The sequence below is a fragment of the Euleptes europaea genome, chromosome 17 (genome assembly GCF_029931775.1).
Source record: "Euleptes europaea isolate rEulEur1 chromosome 17, rEulEur1.hap1, whole genome shotgun sequence".
In the NCBI taxonomy this organism is placed as follows: Eukaryota; Metazoa; Chordata; class Lepidosauria; order Squamata; family Sphaerodactylidae; genus Euleptes; species Euleptes europaea.
Window position 1 is genome coordinate 36404301 of NC_079328.1, and position 16756 is coordinate 36421056.

Sequence of the window (16756 nt, forward strand, 5' to 3'; positions counted from 1 at the left end):
ATTACCTTCGCGCTGTAGTGTAAATTGCTGATATCATTTCTGGCAGCTAACAAATTTGCATCTCCTTTCGGCAGCTCAGCTGCACCGCGGCTCTGTTAATGGGACTGATCCGCCAGGGTTGGATTACATTTCACTTCCATTTGATCCTAAAGGACCCAAAAATGACACAGGAGCTGAAAGGAAATTGTAAGATGTTTCCGGAACACCACTAGTACAGAGTATGTTAAAATAATAATGTAATGAATAGCTTCATAGCATTCAGCAATTAAAACAGTTGGGGTAAATCTATGTTTTTATCTTGCCTTCTTCGGAGAAGATCAAGTTTGCCTTTCCTCCATTATATCATCGCAAAAACCCTGTGAGGTAGGCTGGGCTGAGAAATGTGTGGCCAGCCCAAGGTCATGGTTTAGTAGGGTTGCCAGGTCCCTCTTCCCCATCGGCAAGAGGTTTTAGAGCGGAGCCTGAGGAGGGCAGGGTTTGGAGAGGGGAGGGACTTCAATGCCATAGAGTCCAATTGCCCAAGCGGCCATTTTCTCCAGGAGAACTGATCTCTAGCAGCTGGAGATTGGTTGTAATAGCAGTAGCTCTCCAGCTCGTACCTGGAGGTTGGCAACCCTATGGTTTAGTGGAGATTCGACTCTGGCCCCCTCCTATTTATTGATTTATTTGCTTTGTTTATAATCTGCCTTTCTTCTCAATGGAATCCCAAAGCATCCCTCTCCTCTCCTCCATTTTATCTTCACATCAACCCCCGTGAGGTAGGTTAGGCTGAGAATGTGTGACTGGCCCAATGTCACCAAGCAAGCTTCCATGACAGAATGGAGATTTGAACCTGGGTATCTTGGATCCTAGTCCAAGACTCCAACCAATATTAGATTAGACCAGGGGTCGGCAAACTCATTAGTCAAAAGAGCCAAATATCAACAGTACAACGATTGAGATTTCTTTTGAGAGCCAAATTCCTTAAACTTAAACTATATAGGTAGGTGCACTGTTTATTAACTTAATAAACTTTAATTAAAGTTTTAAGTCTTAATCAAACTATAGGTACACTGAATAAAACTTGATATCATACTTAATAATGATATTATTTATTGATAAAAATTAAATTGTAAGTAAGGTATCCATAAAATTAAATCATTTTTTTAAACAAATCACAGTTTAACAAATGGCTGCTGTTAGCACTATTTTAGTTTTCTGCTTTAACCCCTCATCTGCTTTGGGAGAATCAAAACTGTTTTGTGGCTGTGTTCTTTGGATGGAATTCTGGTTCCCTTCTCCCCCCCCCCCCCACAAGTCAAGTAGATAATGTTTTAGTAAGGGAAGAGTTCTGGTCATGTATATATGGGCATATTGTTTCAAGTCTTGAAGGAATTTGACCTGGAATGGCTGGCTTTGTGTGAATTTTCATTGGGAATGTGTCCCGAGGCCGATGCCCGGCGTCGAATCTGGGGACTAAACCCCGGAGAACGCCGAGGGGGGGCTGGAGCGACGGGTCCGGGCGGGAGGCGCAGTGGCTGCACCCGGCTGGCACGGCTGGAACTTGGCCTGGAGATGGGCAAGCTCAGCACGAAGGCGCCCGGCACCGGCCTCTCCCTGGTGACAGAGGCACGCCGGGAGCGTTCGGAGGGGGCCAGCTCCAAGCCCAAGGTGGGCCGGGGCAAGGCAAAGACGCCCCAGGCCAGAGGCCTCCTGGGGGGGGGGCTGGCATGGCCGGGACCCGCTGTTCCCCCGAAGGTGCGACGGCCCACCGCAGCAACGGGAACGGAGCAGGGCCCACCGGTGAGCGTGCGGGCGGAGGGAAACCGCCCCGCCCAACAGCTGATCAGCAGGTGGGCACGGAGTCGGAACTGCCGCGCTCCACGCTCGTCAACCTGGGCCGAGCCAAAGGCGGAGGCTTTCACCTCCCAAAGACTTGGGGGGAACTTCCGGGAAGGGAGTTGGGGCGGGGCGGGACCTCACGGCCTGGGAGGATAAGAGGGGGAGAGAGGGAAAATGCCGGGGAGGATTCGACTCTCTCTCAGGTGCGCCGGCTCCGGCGCAAAGGGAGCAAGCGCAGCCCGGCTGCCGGCACGAGCGAGCTCGAGAGCAGGGGCTCCAAACCCAGTGGCAGAGCCGCACTCAAGGGGCCAAAGAGCCGCATGCGGCTCGTGAGCCTCAGTTTGCCGACCTCTGCATAGAGTCCAATTGCCAAAGCTGCCATTTTCTCCAGGTGAACTGATCTCTATTGGCTGGAGATCAGTTGTAATAGCAGGAGATCTCCATCTGCCACGTGGAAGTTGGCAACCCTACACATTGGGGACCCCTAGCGTAGTGCTTTAGCAGCCCACATCTGTTGTTGCTACAACATGACTAGGAAGAAGGGGGGATTGGTCATATAGAATCATAGAGTTGGAAGGGACCACCAGGGTCATCTAGTCCAACCCCCTGCCCAATGCAGGAAATCAACAACTACCTCCCCCACACATCCGCAGTGACCCCAACCCTCCGCCCACCATGCAGGATCCCACAATCAAAGCACTCCTGACACATGGCCATCCAGCCTCTGCTTAAAGACCTCCAAAGACGGGGACTCCACCACCCTCCGAGGCAGTGCATTTCACTGCATTGTTCCTGGTTGTGCATGGCTGGTGGGGCAGGCCATTGGTGGCTGTGCCTACAGCAGACTTGTGGTTTGCGCATGTGCTATGAATAGGCTCGGGTACCTTAAAATACTGCACCTTCTTCAATATCCAACAGGTGGCAATACTGCATAAGAAGTGCTTTATTTTGAGATGCTGTTTCTGCCTCCTGGGATAAACTCCTGGAAAATAAGACAGGGGTCTAGAAGCACCTTGAAGACTAAAAACACTGATTCCAGCATGATCTTTTGTGAGTCAGAGCACACTTCATTGGAACCATGAAGCGTTCAGCTATTAGGCAGATGAGTTTATATTCAAAGCAACAGACAACAGAAAGACGTGGGAGTTGAGCGGGACGTCGTTACAAAGAGCGGTACTTCTATAATTCCACGCTCTGTTTTGTTTGGCATATCGTGTCTTAAATTTTTTTGGCATGGCTTCTAATTTTGTAATCCTAATCTTGCTGCCCTGCTTAATAAATGGCTCATGCTATTGGGTTCTATTGTTTTAGAATGGTGTAATCTGTTTTGAGACTCAGTGAGCAAAACTGGCTATAAAGCAAATAAATAAAATGAGTAATATCAAATAGGTCTAACGCAGGTAGACCATGCCATACAGATCCAATTAGAAAAGAACAGAAGCCAAGCAGAACTAATTAAAATATGTAAAATATGGAATTACAGGGCTAAACATGCAGCAATCTGATAATACATCCTACACATGGTATAATTCACTGTACCTTTCCCTATATAAAGTACCTTCCTGAACTATTCTGTTATAACATAGCCTTTTTACCTTTATAGAAAAGTTCTGAGCAATTTTGTTTTATATAATTTGCAGAATGACAGCTTTCCTTGCCTTCTCAGGCTGGTCATTCCACAAGTAGGGGACAACAACCAAGAAAGCTATGCTCATTCAGATCTCAGTTGTCCTAGTACATGGCTCATTTGGATGTATCCTCATATAGATTGCATTATTATTACTGTAAGCACCCTGAACCATGAGAAAAGGCGGGGTGTAAATGTTTTAACAAATAAATTTTAATAAATAGTAAATTGACCTATGATGCTTATTAGATGTCTCTTCATCAGGACTGTTATCGATGTACACTGTATCATCTGCTTTGAGTCTCAATGAAAAAGCTGGATTGTAAATACTGTAAATAAATAAATAAATAATATTAAAGCATAAGCTTTTGTGGGCTAGATGCATCTGACCAAGTGGGCTGTAGCCCATGAAATGCTTCAATAAATTGGTTATGTATTTACTTACTTATTTGCTTACGCACAGTCTGCCATTCTTGCTGAGACTCAAGGTGGATTACAAAGAGGAAAATATAGCAATAAACAGTATAAGACATTAAATAAACAATGGAACAACAGGATCACAAAAATTAGAAAACAATGCAGTACAAACAAGTCAACAACAGACAATAAACCTGCAACCCTATTCCCTTTATGTAAGAGCCCTCCTAACCATCCCTAATTGCTCTCGCATCCTTCCTGAGCTCCCTCCCCACACTCCACCCTCCCCAGGATCTGCCCCCAAATCTCCAGGAATTTCCCAAGCCAGAGTTGGCAACCTTATAACTGTTGGATGGGAAGGATTTGGCATCCAACACTTCCAACAATAAGCGCCTGTCACGGGAGAGAAAGCCCAGGTTTCGATTTAGACCTTGAATTTGAAATTGCACACACTGGAATTGTCCTTTCTCAAAGGGTCAGAAGGCAAAGGTGGGCTTTCAAGTAGGGTTTCCAGCTCCGGATTGGGAAATACCTGGAGAATTTTGGGGGAGGGTGGGATTTGGGGAGGGGAGGGACTTCAATGTAGGGTTGCCAGCTCCAGATTGGGCAATACCTGGAGATTTTTGGGGGGCGGAGCCTGAGGAGGGCGGGATTTGGGGAGGGGAGGGACTTCAATGTAGGGTTGCAAGCTGTGGGAAATACCTGGAGATTTTGGGGCAGAGCCTGAGGAGGGCAGGGACTATAATGGTATTATAGTTATAGTAAGAGTATATAGTGTAGGAATATCACCATTAAATGTGCAACCTTGATATGAAAACTTGGTAAAGATTATAATAGGTTGTTTTTGCTAGAACACAAGTCCTAGAGGTTGGCAACCACAGAATTTCAGTCCAGGAAAGCCCTTGAGATTGGCAAACACTCTTTTCTCCAGGCAATTCCTGGAGGGTGGCAACAGAGAATTTTTTTCTCCAGGCCAGACCTGGAGGTTGGGAACTGAGATTCCTCCCTCAGGTTCATCCAGGAGGGCGGTAACCACAGAACATGCAACTTTGATATTGAAACTTGATTAAGATTATGATAGGTTGTTTTTGCTATAACACTATCCTCCAGGTAGTCGCTGGAGATCTCCTGCTATTACAACTGATCTCCAGCCGATAGAGATCAGTTCCCCTGGAGAAAAGGGCCGCTTTGGCATTTGGATTCTATGGCATTGAAATCCCTCCCTCCCTCCGCAAACTCCGCCCTCCTCAGGCTCCGCCTCCAAAACCTCCCGCCCGTGGCAAAGAGGGACCCGGCAACCCTAGTTGTAATAGCAGGAGATCTCCAGCTACTACCTGGAGGTTGAGGGAAAAATAGGCACCACTATCATGGAGATAGGGAATTCAGTATAGGAGCAACAATGTATGCAAAGGTGAAAAATATATTTATAATATTACAATACACATACACAGTGACTACACATAGAGGATAATATTACAAAATTAGCAAAATAGGCAAGGTCAACGTTTAAAGTCACATATGAGTATTTTTGAAGTGTATTTTTGATACACTTTGTATCTTACCCCGTGTGGGAAGCTGTGTGTTCGTCTACCCTACGCGGGAGAATCTATGTATCCGACCCTTTGAGTCTTTACCCTATATGGGAATATTTAATATGACAAGATAGAAGAGGTCTCTGAAGGACTGAGGAAGAGTCTCTTTTGGAGCTCGAAACGATCTCCTCGTTGCCAACTCCTCTGAATTCATCACAATTGGAGACTGACTTTCTTCAAAAATACTCATATGTGACTTTAAACGTTGACCTTGCCTATTTTGCTAATTTTGTAATATTATCCTCTATGTGTAGTCACTGTGTATGTGTATTGTAATACTACCTGGAGGTTAGCAAAAATAGACACTTCTGTGTACAATAGTTACTGCCAAAAAGCCACAGATTCAATCAATAAGTCAGGTGGGAGTTAATTTTTTTATTGATGATAGGTGTCAGAGGAGGAACTGAAGAAGAACAGAAACAGCCGTCTTCCTGTTCTGCCTGACATGTGGAAAAAGAACATATAGAAGATTAGTCTTATTGGGACAAAATACTATTATTGGAACTTGATAGGAATGAACTTTGCAATACTTACCTGGTATATGCATGGTATATACCTGTTGGGATATGTAATTGGACTTCACCAGTTGGTTTATTTTTATTGTATGGTTCACATTGTTATACACTCCAAGGACTCCAGTGATGTCTTAAAGGAGCTTCCTCTCTTGACATTAATTCACAGTGGGTAGCCGTGTTAGTCTGTCTGCAGTAGTAGAAAAGGGCAAGAGTCCAGTCGCACCTTAAAAACTAACAAAAATATTTTCTGGCAGGGTGTGAGCTTTCGTGAGCCACAGCTCATACCCTGCCAGAAAATATTTTTGTTAGTCTTTAAGGTGCGACTGGACTCTTGCTCTTTTCTACTTCTCTTGACATTGTTATACAGTCTTTTGCAATAACACAGCGAATGGAATTACCGCTTTATACCTGTGGATATTGAAATCTTGTACTTGGAAGAATTGAGTCTGTGGCTTTTGGGCAGTAACTAGCTGGAGGTCGGCAACCTTTCTTTCCAGGCTTGGTCTTGCAAAGGCTCCGGCCGGCTTGCAAAGCGCACCCGCCAGCCGCACGGGGCGTCCTTGCTCAGCACGCCTCCGAAATCCCGGGCAAGCTGGGCGGTTGATTTTCGGCGCTGGGGGCGGCTGCCGTCGCTTCCTCTTCCTGCTTTGCAGAGGGTCGCTTGCAGGATCCGGGCTGGGAGAGGCAGGAGCCGAAGCGAAGGCTGCTCGCTCCCCTCGGGTTGCATCGCCTGCAAGCCATCGGCGGGAGGCACAGCGGGGCGGAGACCCGGGGAAGGAGGCTTCCTTCCCGCCGGCGGAGAGGAGCGACTGGACCCCCGCTCGCTGCGGGGTTTCGGACGCCGCGATGAATCCGGGGCGGCGTCGGTACCAGTTGCGGGAGCGGAGGTCGCCGCGCCGGTTGCGCTTCGACGCTTCGAGCCAGGAGTGAGTTTGCAGGTCCCTCGGGGTGGGGGGGCAGGTGGCATGCACGGGCGGGGACGCCAAATAAAGTGCAAAAAGGGGGTGGAGAAAGAGGGCGCGAGGAGGGGGCTGGTGTCGAACCGATGGGCGTTTTGAAAACCCCGCTTGCAGAACACATGAAAACATGAAGTTGCCCTATACTGAACCAGACCCTGGGGTCCATCAAAGTCAGTATCCTCTACTCAGACAGGCAGCCGCTCTGTAGGGTCTCGGGCTGAGGTCTTTCACATCACCTAGTCCCTTTAACTGGAGATTGAACCTGGGACCTTCTGCATGGCAAGCAGATGCTCTGCCACTGAGCCACGGCCAAGGTTTTCCACATCACCTACTTGTCTAGTCCCTTTAACTGGAGATGCTGGGGATTGAACCAGGGACCTTCTGCATGGCAAACAGATGCTCTGCCACTGAGCCACAGCCCCTCTCCATAGCTCTCCAGGGTCTCAGGCAGAGGTCTTCCACATCACCTACTTGTCTAGTCCCTTTAACTGGAGATGCTGGGGATTGAACCTGGGACCTTCTGCATGGCAAACAGATGCTCTGCCACTGAGCCACGGCCCCTCTCCATGGCTCTCCAGGGGTCTGTCCCACCACGTACCTGCCTAGTCCTTTTAACTGGAGATGCTGGGGATTGAACCTGAGACCTTCTGCATGGCAAGCAGATGCTCTACCACTGAGCCACAGCCCCTCTCTGTTGCTCTCCAGGGTCTCAGGCAGAGGTCTTCCACATCACCTACTTGCCTAGTCCCTTTAACTGGAGATGCTGGGGATTGAACCGGGGACCTCGTGCAGAACCAACTAGGATTGCAGTTGAGTGTTGATTGTGCTTACTGGTGTAGTGAGAGCCAGTGTGGTGTAGTGGTTAAGAGTGGTGGTTTGGAGTGGTGGACTCTGATCTGGAGAACCAGATTTAATTCCCCCAGGCTAATCTGGTGAACTGGATTTGTTTCCCCACTCCTCCACATGAAGCCAGCTGGGTGACGTTGGGCTAGTCACAGCTCTCTTAGAGCTCTCAGCTCCACCTACCCACAGGGTGTCTGTTGTAGGTAGGGGAAGGGAAGGTGATTGTAAGCCGGTTTGATTCTTCCTTAAGTGGTAGAGAATGTCGGCATATAAAAACCAACTCTTCTCCTTCTCCTCATGCTCCACAGGATTGGTTTTTTTTTGGGGGGGGTGCTACTGAATTTCAGCCCAGTCTCTTCACTTAGCAAGCCTCCACAGACCTCTGACTTATTCTTTTAGATTCGACCAAGAAGACAGCCCAATGGACAGGAATGGTCTCGGCTATATGGATCCTTGGATTGTGAATCTTCTGTTGGAGTACAAGGAATCTGAAGACAGACTGGAAGCACAGTTTGGGCAAGTCCTCAAGGTGAGTTAAGGACTTTCTGAGCTGTTATGAAGATGGAATTCTTTATTGAGAGCCAGAGCGGTGTAGTGGTTAAGAGCAGTAGACTCTAATCTGGAGAACCAAGTTCAATTCCCTGCTCCTCTACATGAAACCTGCTGGGTGATCTTGGGCTAGTCACAGTTCTCTCTGAACTCTCTCGGCCCCAAGGTGGCTGTTGTGGAGAGGGGAAGGTGATTGTAAGCCTCTTTGAGACTCCTTATGGTAGAGAAAAGCAAGGTATAAAAACCAACTCTTCTTTATCAAAACACAGAGGGGTTTGTCTCCTTTCCACATGTAGCAGGTGATTCTGTGATATCGGCATAACTGGCTCTTCTAGCTACATAGGAGGAGGAAGGATCAATCAGCTTCTTCGAGTATTGAGGAGAGTTTCTGCTTTAGCACAAAGTTTGTGATGGTTGTATGCGCAATAATTTGTGCTCCTTGCTCTCTTCTGTCTTGTTTTTGTTTCACTGTGGCTTAGAATGCAGAGCTATTTGGCCAGAACCGAACTGTGTGGTTTCCCATTCATATCAAGAAGTCGGTGCCACTACAACCAGGTTTAAATATTTGAAGGGATGTCATGTTGATGAGGGAACTAGCTTGTTCTCTGTTGCTCCAGAGACTAGGACACGGAGTAATGGATTTAAACTAATAGAAAAGCGATTCCACCTAAACATTAGGAAGAACTTTCTGACGGTGAGGGCTGTTCGACGGTGGAATGTGCTGCCACGGAGGGTGGTGGAGTCCATGTCTTTGGAGGTCTTTAAGCAGAGGCTAGATGGCCATCTGTCGGGAGTGCTTTGATTGTGGGATCCTGCATGGCGGGGGGAGGGTTGGGGTCACTGGGGATGTGGGGGGAGGTAGTTGTTAATTTCCTGCATTGTGCAGGGGGTTGGACTGGATGACCCTGGTGGTCCCTTCCAATTCTATGATTCTAACCATCCACATGGTAATTAACAGAGAACTACCTAGGCTTGTCAAGCATACTGTCTTTTAAACATTTCTCCAATAGAACAACAACAACAAAAATGGAACCTCAACCAGATAAGTACAGGGAGCTTCAAAGGTCGAGCTGGAAAAACTATAAACTATACCAAAATAATTGTGTTTATTACAAGGTGTACATTATAAATTTGTTTAAAACACAATGCAATTTATCACAGGTTGATGTACACACATCCGGAAACACTGATAATTCTACAGCAGTGGGAGCAACTGTCCATGCTGCAAAACCCATGATTTGGGTTAAGCGTTTACATCGGGCAACACTAGATATAAGATAAAAATACCTCCCAAGGTTCATTTCCGGATGCGTTTTTAATAATTGGTTTTTGTATTTAAGACCACTGAGGAAGGCCTATTCAGGCCGAAACGGGTATGGTCCAGTATTGGTCATTTATATTGAATGTATATCAACTGTGTATGAGATTTTTGTAACTGATATTTTTATATGTACCCTACATTCCAGGCCCTGTGCTTTTAACAAATTTATACCGTATATACTCGCGTATAAGCTGAGTTTTTCAGCCCAAAAAAAGGGCTGAAAAAGCCGAACCCGGCTTATACGTGGGTCAATACGGTAGAGGGAGGAGGGAGGGGGGAACTTACCGCCGCCGCCGGGCCGCACCGCTGCTTCCTGCCGCCTGGGGCGGCCTCCTGCAGCTGCAGGAAGGCTGCCCCGGCCCCCCCGCGCCGCCGGGAGCGGCCTGGGGCGGCCTCCTGCAGCTGCAGGCAGGCTGTCCCGGCCCCCTCTGGGCCGCGCCGCTGCTTCCTGCCGCCGGGAGCGGCCTGGGGTGGCCTCCTGCAGCTGCAGGAAGGCTGCCCCGGCCACCGCTGGGCCGCGCCGCCGCTTCGCGCCACCGGGAGCGGCCTGGGGCGGCCTCCTGCAGCTGCAGGCAGGCTGTCCCGGCCCCCTCTGGGCCCGCCGCTGCTTCCTGCCGCCGGGAACGGCCTGGGGTGGCCTCCTGCAGCTGCAGGAAGGCTGCCCCGGCCACCGCTGGGCCGCGCCGCCGCTTTGCGCCGCCGGGAGAGGCCTGGGGCGGCCTCCTGCAGCTGCAGGGAGGCTGCCCCGGCCCCCTCTGGGCTGCGCCGCCGCTTCCTGCCGCCTGGGACGGCCTCCTGCAGCTGCAGGGAGGCTGCCCCGGCCCCCTCCGGGCTGCGCCGCCGCTTCCTGCCGCCTGGGGCGGCCTCCTGCAGCTGCAGGAAGGCTGCCCCGGCCCCCTCCGGGCCGCGCCGCCACTTTGCGCTGCCGGGAGCGGCCTGGGGTGGCCTCCTGCAGCTGCAGGGAGGCTGCCCCGGCCCCCTCTGGGACGCGCCGCTGCTTCCTGCCGCCGGGAGCTGCCTGGGGCGGCCTCCTGCAGCTGCAGGAAGGCTGCCCCGGCCCCCGCAGGGCTGCGCCGCCGCCGCCACCGGGCCCCCGCCGCTTGCTGCTGGGAGCCCTGTCAGGTAAGCCTGTGGGGGGTAGGGGTTATAAGCCGACCCTCGGCTTATACGCGGGTGCCTAATTTTCCCCATTTTTGGGGAGAAATTAGGCACCGGCTTATACGCGGGTCGGCTTATACACGGGTATATACGGTAGTGTAATAAATATAATTATTTTGTTATAGTTTATAGTTTCCAGCTCAACCTTTGAAGCTCCCTTAAAATTTTCTCCACACTGTTTGTCTCAACCAGTTTCTGCTCTTTAGTCTAGTTAATTATTTCCTGTTTACTGGGTACCACAGTTTTTCTCCTTCTTGCCGAATTATGAAACTGCTCAGGCTTTTCATGATTATGATGAGGTTTGCAAAAGCATTACTTAAAATCTCCCTTACCCCTCCTGGAAAATGAATTGCTTAAGGATCCATTTAGGACGTCTACTTGAGTGAGCAGGAAATAATAAATTAGGCACGGAGAAGAAGCAACCGCTGTGGAACAAGTAGCGTAATTTAAAGGGGCAATTGCAGGGAGATGTGGAACCTTTGCTAAACAGGGCTCACGCTTAAGAAAACATAATAATACGATCCTGTGTGTTGCTGGCTGTTATGGGGAGCATTGAACTATATTAATTGCTGTGTGGAGCCACCAATTCTGCAAATATGAAAAGAGGATTTTTGAGCCACTCAAAGGCTGTAGAGTAGAAGTATCTAAATCCTAGTTCTCGTGGCCAGATGACAAAGACAGGTCTGTCTCAAATCGTGGAGGCAATGTTCTCTACAGCAGTGGTTCTCAGCCTTTCATATCTTACATCCCACCCAGCATGCTGTCAAAGAGCCTGGGGCCCATTTTTCTGAGAAGGACACTTATAGACATTATGTTATTGCTACTAGGATGCCATATGGTCAGAGATGGTTAATCCTTGGCAGGTAGGATCAGCAGGAGATGGCATATGACTGTTTCAGGTGGACCTGGGCATCGAGGGGGAGTGAATTCTTAATAATTGTTAAGCAAAACCTGCATCCTACCATCCTACAATATCTCCATATTCAGGAAACTTCTAACATGCCTCCTTATCCTAAATAAAGGATGGAGTTTCTGAGCACTGAGTCCCTGTATCTCGTGATGTATGTTGGAAATGCCTGACCTTGTTCCTGTCTTCTCCCACAAATTTGCTGCTAGGTTTTGAATGAGGCAAGTGGTCGCCGTCAAGATGGGCAGTACCCCGAAGCTGTTGTGCACATTTCGGATGGACTTCACTACATCCATACGGTGGTTCCAGCGAAAGCCATTCAGACGGCAAAATGGTAAGGGTGAGTTTTCTTTGGGTGCTTGGTTGACATGGGAAAAGGTTCTGTGGTAAGCTCCCTATCTGGGAGGTTATTAGGTTTATTTGGTTCTGTGGTAAGTTCTCTACATTGGAGGTTATTAGATTATTAGGCAAGATTAAAACAGAGGTGGTCTGCCATTGTTTGCCTCTGTGCAGGAACCCTGGACAACAATGCAGCAGCAATGCAAACAAGAAACTAAGCCAACATTAACTGTTCAAGGCATGACATACCATAATGATGAAAGGGGATTACAAAGTTAAAGGACATTGCAATAGAAAGGGAAGTGATATGTATGATGAACACTGCAATAGACTACAATACTTATAGTAGCAACCTCCTGAACTGTTCCATTAGACCAGTGGTTCTCAACCTTTTTCCAACCGTAGCCCCCTTCCGACCTTGTTTCCTTCCTGTGGCCCCCTGTCCTACCGGTAGAAAGGTAGCTATTTAAATGTTTTGTTTGTAAATAGCCAAGGAACAAAGAAGCATAAACAGCCACACAAAATGCACACAGCAATTTTCACCTGGGGCCCCTTGGAATATCCTGGGCCCCAGGTTGAGAACCACTGCATTAGACTACTGCTCTGGTTCCTTGGTAAAAATGCCATGCTGAATACTTCTGTTTAGCACATTCTATGAAATGAGAGAAATGTGGGGGGTAGGTTGGGTGGCTTGATGTTTGAAACACCCTATGTTAAGATGACAGATACTTCTTGTCACATATGTCCTCAATGCGCATACTTTTTCATTTTGCATTCCTGATTTGAGTTTTTGCACATCATAATATTATTTACTTTGAAAGACAATAAAGAGCAGTATAGTGGCAGAGAGAAACTTATGGGTAATATGCACCTGTGTCTAGAGATGTGAGTGCATATATAGTCACATAGGACACTACTCAAGCCTCCTTCCTTTTAATTTTTTAAAAATTATTTTTAAGACATATACAACATGCGCTCCTCGTACAAAGTCAGTACTTCATATCTACAACAAGATCCTCATCAAATATCAAGTAGGAGTGGAACTAATTCATTCTATATAATCTAATGCTGATCCTTAAATCTACGCAAACAAATAAATCTTTAGCTAAGTAAAAATTTAAATATTTATTCTCAAACCTACATGCAATCTGTGTACTACTCAACTTATTTAATATAATATAACTTATTTAATAATTCAAGCCTCCTTCCTATGGCATTTTTACAGACACAGCTTTCATGTATTTTTATGTAAGTCAACGTAACCACCCTTTTCCCTCTCTGTTTCTTTCTTAGCTTTCCTCCACAGTCTGAGTTTTCCAGTATTCTTGGCCAGTTCATTATCCTCCAGGATTTTAGGGTGTGTGTTAAAGAGGCAGCCAAAGTGGTAAGGCACACAATATTCTGGATATGTCGTTGTGTATGGTTTTTGAGAGAGAGTGCAGACATACCCTGTATTCAGATTTTTTTTAAGTGATATTTGTTTTAGAAAATTGTGGTCCCCATCATGGAATTTTGCTACTGAAATAATTGGCAACAAAGTCAGCTGGCCAGCAGCAGAGAGGGGGAATGGCCGAATCTGTATGTTTAACCTGATTTTGATATGCAAAAATCTGCAGATGAGGCTTTCTCTTCCATGCAGCTAGTTGCTGTAACCCGCTAACTTTTGCAGATCAAATTTCTGTTAATGGGACAACTACGGGGCCAATTCAAAAGCTGGCAACTTGAAAGCAGACCCTCAGAAATAGGGGGGAGACTATGCAGGCAGACTGGTTTGAAATATGCTGTCTTGGATTCAGCAGTTTGTCTTGATTCTGCCTTAAGTGGTAGAGAAAGTTGGCATATAAAAACCAACTCTTCCTCTTAAATGCCCATGGTTTGGATAATTCTGTGTATGGGTTGTGTATGACTTAGTTAATGTTGTTTCATTAATGTTTGTATTGAGCATGGGATGAGTATTGGTTGCGGTAGAGCAGGTAATGAGTGTATGCCACAAGTTCATATCTGCAGGGACTTTGCTCTGCTGAAGGAAGATGTATTATGTTATGTACACCATAAATAATATATCTTTTTTCTTATAGCAGATGCCCACCCCCACTTTACTGCTCTTTCGATACCAGGCCAAAACATTTATTTTTATTCAGGCTTTTAACTGAAGTTTCCTCTTTTTTAGCTATTTTATGGTCAGCATCTAGCCTGTTTATGGGTATAATTTTAGACTGATGAATGTTTTTTACACTGTTTTTGTGGCATGTTTTGCATCTTTATGCTGGTGATGTTTTAATATTAATATTGTTTTAATATTAATATTGTTGTTGTGATTTTATTGTGTTTTTTACTTTGTGAGCTCCTTCAAGGGGTTCTGAAGAGGCAGGTTATATATTTTCTTAATAAACACATTTATCAAAGCCAATGTGATGTACAGGTTAGAGTTTCAGACTAGGATCTGGAAGACCTGAGTTTCACCTTTCACTCTTTCATCGAAGCTTCCTGGGTGACTTTGGGCCAATCATTCTCTCTCAGCCTAACCCACCTCACAGGCTTGTTGTAAGAATAAGGAGGGGAGCATGATGTAATCTGTTTCAGATTCTTGCAGTGGAGAAATGCAGGGTATACATATCTAAATAAATACTTTAAAAAAATAAACGATCACTGTGTAAAAATCCATTTTTTTCTAGTCTGATTTTTTAATCTTAGCATTTAAATAGTAACATATTAGAACCCTCCTCTCTCTCAGTTTAGATATTTCTGCCACCATTGGGAAGACAATATAATTATAAGAGACCTGATAAAATTTGAAATGTTAAAAGGAAGTCTGGATACTAAGGCGCGCAAGAGAAATATATTACTAACTGCAAATGTGGAATTTGGGCATAATAATGTTTGAGGAGAACTGAGAGGAACTTCACAGAAAATCTGTGGTTGTATCTTTGAAAAGGGGCCACTGTGATTTAGGGTAACTCATTTAAATGGGAGTTTTTAATACCATTCTCTGTAGGTGGGATCTGATACCATCCAAGTTAATATCTCAAAGACTGTTAGAAATGCGGGGAATTGAGAGATTGTTTCTAGTGCTGCAGGCAAACTTTTTAAAAAGGAAAATATTTTGTTCATGCAATCGGGAATATCTTAATCAGTTGATAATCTTGTGAGGGCACAGTAGAAAAAAGGGAGATTTTGAAATGATTTTTGAAATTTTAGATGGAAGAGGGAGAGGGGGAAGTCGTTTTATTAAATTAGTGACATTACTTGTTTTTTTTCTATTATTACTATCATTTTTAGTATTGGATATTGTTTCTATGTTGATAAATGAAGAAAATAAAAAAATTATTAAAAATAAATTCCCCATCGCTTGGAGATAATTTGTGAATTCTGAGAGAACTCCAGGCCCCACCTGGAGGTTGGCAACCCTAAGCGTGATTTGGCCGACTGAGGCAAGCTGATGTGAGGAAAGAGATATGTGGGGGTTTCTTCTCCCCCACCTCAACTTTTGTCTCCTGTAGAAAGCAGCATAGGACAGGCCTGTGGCGGGAAAGGGTCGATATGGCCTCGGCCTAGGTCACAATGTAACAAATAAACGAAAATAGACCACCAGCCGGGAAAGAAGGTGGTGAGGCAGGGCTGGGACTTCAGCGCAGATTTGATTCCCTCACCCCAGAAAAAAATTGGCGGGAAAAATTTGCGAGTGCGTCGTTGGGGTTCCAAGTGGTGGTGCTTGCGTGTGTGTGAGAATAAGAGACTATACGGGCAAAAACGCATGGTCGCTTTATCCTCCTTTAATCCCTGTTTTAGCCAGGATCAAACGCACATTAGGCGAAACGCATTACGTTCGATCCTGGCTCAATCCTGGCTGAAACAGGGATTAAAGGAGGATAAAGCAACCGTGCGTTTTTGCCCATTTAATGTGTCGGGTTGCCAGGTCCCTCTTTGCCACCAGCGGGAGGTTTTTGGGTTAGAGCCTGAGGAGGGTGGTGGTTTGGGGAGGGGAGGGACTTTAGTGCCATAGAGTCCAATTGCCACCGCAGCCGTTTTCTCCAGGTGAATGGGTCTGTTATAATAGCAGGAGATCTCCAGCTGGAGGCTGTGGTTAACAATAACAGCACGCGGCTCTTAATGAATAAACGTCACGTTTACTGACTGACAAGACAAAATATTACAATTTATAACAAAATACAACAACGATAAGGAAAATAAAGGACCCCGAAAGGGGTCATATCACCCAAGTCCGGAGAAAGTAAGTCCATGTATAAGAGGGTAACGTCACCTTATATACTGAAGTCCAAATAAGGTAAAGGTTGCGTCACCTCCCGACGGTATGCCCAAAATAAGGCAGAAATGGGTTGAATTCACCCAAAGCAAGGTGTTTTTTTTTTTTTAATACGTAAATAAATCCAAGTAAATGGGTGTTGCGTCGTTCAAGCCGAAAGAAGGAGAAAACGAAAGGAAAAAAGAGACGACCCCTCTAGATCTGTGGTCGTTTCGTGAAGTGGAGCTTCTTCAGTCAGTTTTCTGGGTGAATTCAACCCATTTCTGCCTTATTTTGGGCTTACCCAGACGTTAATCCCTGTTTAGCAGCCTTGGGCAAATTGCCAGCCTTTGCTTTTCTATTTATTTTGAGATTTTATAGGCTGCCTCTCCCAAGGCCTTCTCAAGGTCTCAAAGTTAAAAAAAAAAGTTTATTTATTTATTTTTCCTTTTAGTTTTAGCCTCT